At 32.5% G+C, this 6,000-nt stretch overlaps 1 pseudogene; it reads left to right on the top strand.

The window, feature by feature from the left end:
- The first annotated feature begins 1,369 nt into the window (after positions 1-1,369).
- LOC107956359 (phytosulfokine receptor 1-like) lies at positions 1,370-3,868 on the top strand (annotated as a pseudogene).
- Positions 3,869-6,000: the final 2,132 nt, after the last annotated feature.

The following is a 6,000-nucleotide window of genomic DNA, read 5'->3' as shown; positions in this document are numbered from 1 at the left end:
GTTCATCCCCAACAAACTATAATTTATTCAATTGTCTATAATATTATAATATTGATAGTATATATATACCAAGAGTATGTTAAATATAACACTTAACTAAATAATCCTTAATCGATACCTAGATTATGGAAATGTCTATGTGTCGATTCATTGCTTAGAATTTTTTATTTTCTTGCACAAACTTGAGCTCATGTAAAGCACATTTTATTAGTCAAAACAATTTTAAATAGTATTAAAAATGAAAAAGAAAGTATGTTATTTTTATAGGGATAAATCTCAAAATTATATATAAACTATAGTTTAATGTGTAATTGTATACATGAAATTTTAATTTGATCTAATTCTTGTAAATCATTAACACAATTATTCATATAACATCATTTTATGTTTATATACTGCATACATAAATAATTATATTTATCTAATATAAAAATAAATTGATGTATTTATTCTTTAAATGTGCATAATTAAATCAAAATTAAATTTTTAAGTATACATTTGAACCACAATTAGAGTTTCGCGTTTATAATTGCACCAAATTAAAGGTCATGTATACAATTACACATTAAATCAAAATTCAAGTACAATTTTGAAATTTATTCTTATTTTTATATTTCTTTGGTTGGCTCACTAAATTATTTGTATATTTCTATATTTGAGTCAACCTAAAATTATAAATACATAATATCCAATCTATATAAGTCGAGCTTTAAATGACAAACTTGACCATTGAAAGGTTCAAGACGATAATTAAACAAAACTTTGGGGTCTAAAAATATTAAATCAATTAATAATTATTTCATACATTTAAGCTTTACAAGTGGACTGAAGATAGGATAAATATAAAAATAATAATAATAATTAAACGATAAATTTCAAATATATATTACTACACACTTGTCCAAAAAAAACTCTTAAAGGGATAATTTTCGTAAATCAACTTGTTTTCTTAATAAATCCCCAAGTGGAACCTGTGACCTAGCTGGTCATCGCGGGTCAAACCAACTGTTGGCAGGTATATACCATTTCGTCGGATGGCAAGGTTAGGACTACAGGAACATTTGAACAATTAATATGTTTTCCATCTGCCAACAGAGTTGTTGGCTCAAAAAACCCAAAGTGAAAGGCAAAACGTCTCTCTTTCATTCATTTGTCACCTTCCCCTTCCATATCACTGTTGAAATATAGTCAGAATTTTCAGTTTGGTTTTATCTCTTCTTTGTGTTCGTCTTCGTGCTTCATTTATTCTCCTTTATAAAAAACCATTGGAAAAAAGTCAAAAAAGTTGTTTACGTGTAAGGGGTTTTGCATGGTTTCTCATTAAAAGTTTCAATCTCTACATTTTGGTTTTCTCAGTTTTTTGTTTAAAATGGGTGTTCATCGAAGTTGGGCTATAGTTTTTACTCTTGGGTTCTTGTTCCAAGCTCAGTTGCTCAACTCAAAAAACCGGTTATGCAATCAAAAGGATTGGCATGCCCTCTTTGGTTTCATGAGTAATTTGAAAACATATTTTGAAGCTTGGATTTCATCAATTGATTGTTGTCACTGGGAAGGCATCATTTGTGGTCCTTTATCTTCTGCTAGAGTAATCAAGTTGGAACTTTCTAGGAAAAGGTTATCAGGAAAATTATCTGATTATTTAGTTGGTTTGGATAAGCTTAAAACTCTCAATCTTTCCCACGATTTCCTTAAAGGCTCACTGCCACTAGCTTTGTTTTATATGCCAAATTTGGAGCAACTTGACTTGAGCTATAACGATTTCTCTAGACCAATCCCAGGAAGCATTGATCTTCCTTCAATTCAAATTCTTGAAATTTCTTCAAATTCCTTGATTGGTTATCTTCCTTCACATATATGTGTTAATTCTACACGAATTCGGTTCCTTAGTTTGGTAATGAACTACTTCTCTAGTAATATTTTACCAAGGCTGGGAACTTGTTCTTCCTTAGAGCAACTTTTGCTTGGCAGAAATGATCTTAGAGGTGGGATAACTGAAGACATCTTTCAGCTTCAAAATTTGAACCTTTTGGAGCTTTAAGAGAACCATGTTAAATATGACTCCTATTTCAGTCAAATTTGAGAAATAATCTTTTAGTTAAATTATGTTTATTTGTTTTAATCAAACTCTGATTAGTTTAGATTATTTTATTATTTGACCTATGAATTTTGCCCCATAAATAGGCTCTTTTACAATATTAGAAAATATACACATTTAGAGAATTTTGTGTTTATATGGGTTTTTTATTTTCGGGTTTTCGGGATTTAGTTTTTATCTCCATCTTTTATACTCTTCCTTCTTTTTCCATTATAGTAAAATTATCTTTACCGGTGGTTTTTCGTTGTTTAACTGGGTTGATTCCCAACAAACCACTTTAGTAGGAAGCTTAATCCTAGTATTGCTAATTTTTCTAAAATTGTTCGGTTATATATTTCTTCAAATGGAGAGATCCCGGATGTGTTCAGTCAGCTTCAGAATTTTCAGTTTCTAGCAGCTCATTTAAATATATTTAGTGGTAGAATTCCCAATTCATTGTCCAATTCTCCAACCATTAGTTTGTTAAATTTGAAGAACAATACATTGGAGGGTCTTATAGTTGTTAATTGTTCAGCTATGATTGCTTTGAATTCTCTGAATTTAGGTAGCAATAATTTTTCTGGCCCTGTGCCAGATAATCTTCCCTCATGTCGACAATTGAAAGATATCAATCTTGCTTGGAATAATTGCGATGGCCAAATCCCTGAGAGCTTCAAAGAATTTCATAGCCTCTCTTATCTTTCCCTCTCCAATTCCAGCCTCCGAAATCTATCATCTGCTCTTCAAATTCTGAACCAGCGTAGGAATTTAACTACTCTGGCCCTCACCTTAAATTTTCGTGATGAAACATTGCCTGATCTTCCTAATCTCCATTTTGAGATGTTGAAGACTCTGGTTATTGTAGATTGTAGACTTAAAGGTTCAATTCCCCTATGGTTTAAGCGTATTACTGTTTTGCAGTTGTTGGATTTATCATGGAACCATTTGGTTGGAAAAATTCCTCCATGGTTTGGGAGCTATAAGGATCTCTTTTACTTGGACTTATTTAACAATTTGTTTACAGGAGAGATCCCAAAAAGCTTAACTGAATTACTGGGCCTCATTCATGGAAATATCTCGTTGGAGGAGCCTTCACCAAGTTTTCCTTTCCTCTTGAAAAGGAATGCAAGTGGTAGGGGATTACGGTACAATAAAATTTGGTGTTTTCCACCGATACTAAACCTTGGTCACAACTTTCTTAGTGAACTAATTTGGCTAGAGTTTGGGAATCTGAGAATCCTTCATATGTTTGATTTGAAATTCAATAATTTCTCGGGACCTATTCTGGTAAATTTATCCGAGATGATCAACTTGGAGATTCTGGATTTATCGCATAATAACTTGTCCGGGACCATACCATCTTCACTGCAAAGTCTCAATTTTCTGTTTTTCTTTAGTTTTACCTATAATAAGCTTTATAGGAGAATTCCTTATGGTGGTTAATTCTAAACATTTCCGAGTTCAAGATTTGAAGGAAACTGTGGTGATCCGAGGTCTCGTTGTCACTAAGACCGTCATGAATCTCTGAAAATATCAAGAAGAAACATGAGTATCATCATTGGACTGGTTATTTGAATCGTTTGCGGGATAATTTTTCTGGTTGGCCTCATAATTCTAATTGCGTTGCGTGCAAAAAATTCGCGATGAGGTGGACCCCAAGAAAAAGGAGCCTAAGGCTGACACAAATGATAAACACCATGTGGTTTGTTGAATAAACTCAACAATGTAGACTACTAAAGTTGGAATTTAAGACTGATGTAATGAATTTTAATTTTGTGTAATCTTTTACATAAAATCTTTTATTTTGGGTCTGGTTCAATTACATTCATGAAATTTTTATTTTTTATTTTTATTTAATTGTACATATCTTAAAAAATTAATAAACTTATTTTATTTACATGTTTGATAAATATAATTGTTCATGTGTACAAAAATTTTTTTCTTTTGTTACTCTCCTAAAAAAAGATTCAAGAGTTTTGTGATTTGGTGGTTCGATGTGTCGTGTTGGCTCTATAGTATTGGGGCTATGAATCAAAGTAGACCGCTAGCTTCCATCTATTATGGTACTTGGGTGGCACACAGTTAGTTCATTTTAAAAAATTTAACCAATAATCCTTTTTTGGTGTGGAATAGAGCAGGGAGTTTGTTGTTTGTGAAAGAGAGAATGAGTTGGTTTCGTTGATTCGGACTAGAGGGATTGCTAGTCTCAAATGGAAGAATTCGGACCTTCAGACTATCAAAGGAAATTGCGATGCATCTTGGGCGAGCAACTCGAGATGGTCAGGTATAACGGTTGTTACCAAAGATAGTGCAAGAACTATGATTGACGGGTGCAACGTAACAGTACGAACTGCCTCAGCAAGAGTAGTAGAAGCTATGGCTATTCGTTTGGATGCTACTTCGATACAAAATGGATATGAGAACGATCTATTACCGGAATGGCTTGCCAAGACCTTGCTCTCTCGTTAATGAATGGCTCTCTAAATGACTAAATTAAGGATAAAACCTAAGATAAGCTATGTGTTTTACTATTAGAAATAAATATGGGTTTAACCAATAGAATCGTATCTAAACTATCCATCTTTTTCATCTTTGTATTTTTTTTATCACAAGGGATACTTAAACTACTTGGTTTTTTTTTTCGAAGTTGATACCTTTGCTCATCAAATCCTTAAGTATATTTTAAAAAAGGTTAAATATAAAATTGGTACTTGAACATGTTCACTTCTCCCAGATTGGTACTTATGGTTTTTTTTGTCTCAGATTGGTACCTGAACTTTTTTTCCATCCACTATATAGGTATCCGAGTCTAACGTCTTTACCTTTTTACTAATGTGGTAATGTTAGCCACTCGTGCACCGCCATGTGGCATGTCCCATTTTTCTTGTTCTTTTTCTTTTTTTTTCTTTTTTTCTATTTTTCTTTTCTTCTTGCTTTTTCTTACCCTAGTTACCCTGCTTCTACACCGTTCGCCACCATCCGGCCTACTCTGGTGAGCTCTCCGACCAATAATGACCACCGTTCGACCTTCTTTCATTTGCTTTTGTCTACTAATACTGTTAATGAGACTAATGTTGTGCTGAAACTAAAGATTGCTCAAAGATCTTAAGATTTGAGTTTTAAGGGGGAAACTGAAAAGTGTTGGTGAAAAAGAAAAACAAGAATGAATCTAAATAAGAAAAGAAAAACAAGAAAATTTGAAGGTATAAAGTTTTGAGAAATGGGTCAAACGACACCAAAGGTCGTCTCTTTCACCCTTTTTCTCCTCCTTCTTTGCTTTTCTGTTCTCTTCTTCTTTTTTTCTTAATATACCACCAAAATGGAGATACAAATCAATATTCTATAGGGATTGAAAACAGGTAAAAATAAAAATTAAAAGGGGGAAGAAAGTGAAATTTTTCACATTGCATAATGCATACAAATAAATATTCTATAGTGAAATTTTTATTTTCCCCTTTTTTATATCCATTAAAAAACTACCATATTATTTGGTTATTAAAGAAAGTTTCCAAATTAGGAATTGGGTATTTTTCATTATTTTTGTTGGTTGTGCAACTCAGACTTTTTTCCCCCAATCATTTCCCTTGTGTCTCACAATTGAACTGGTATAATTTTTAATCATAGTTTATTTTGTTTTCATTTTTGGTTAGTCTCTTAAGTTACCCATAGTTGCAATATTTCTGCTGTTTTCTGAGCTTTTCTTGTATTATTATTGTTTGACATGGTAAAATATGGGAGAAGGCTTGATGCTCTCTGGTTCTAGACATTGAACTATTGAAAGGAGAGTTTAGCTCTGTCTGATTTTACGATTCCAGTTCCCCTTGCACCATATCCCATACCTCCAGCACAATACACCTCTTGTAACACACCTATACCTAACCCGGCTATCAGATCAAATATAGGAATGCTACATTACATATCAAAGT

The sequence above is a fragment of the Gossypium hirsutum genome, chromosome A07 (genome assembly GCF_007990345.1).
Source record: "Gossypium hirsutum isolate 1008001.06 chromosome A07, Gossypium_hirsutum_v2.1, whole genome shotgun sequence".
In the NCBI taxonomy this organism is placed as follows: domain Eukaryota; kingdom Viridiplantae; phylum Streptophyta; class Magnoliopsida; order Malvales; family Malvaceae; genus Gossypium; species Gossypium hirsutum.
This window is presented reverse-complemented; position numbering and strand designations above follow the sequence as displayed.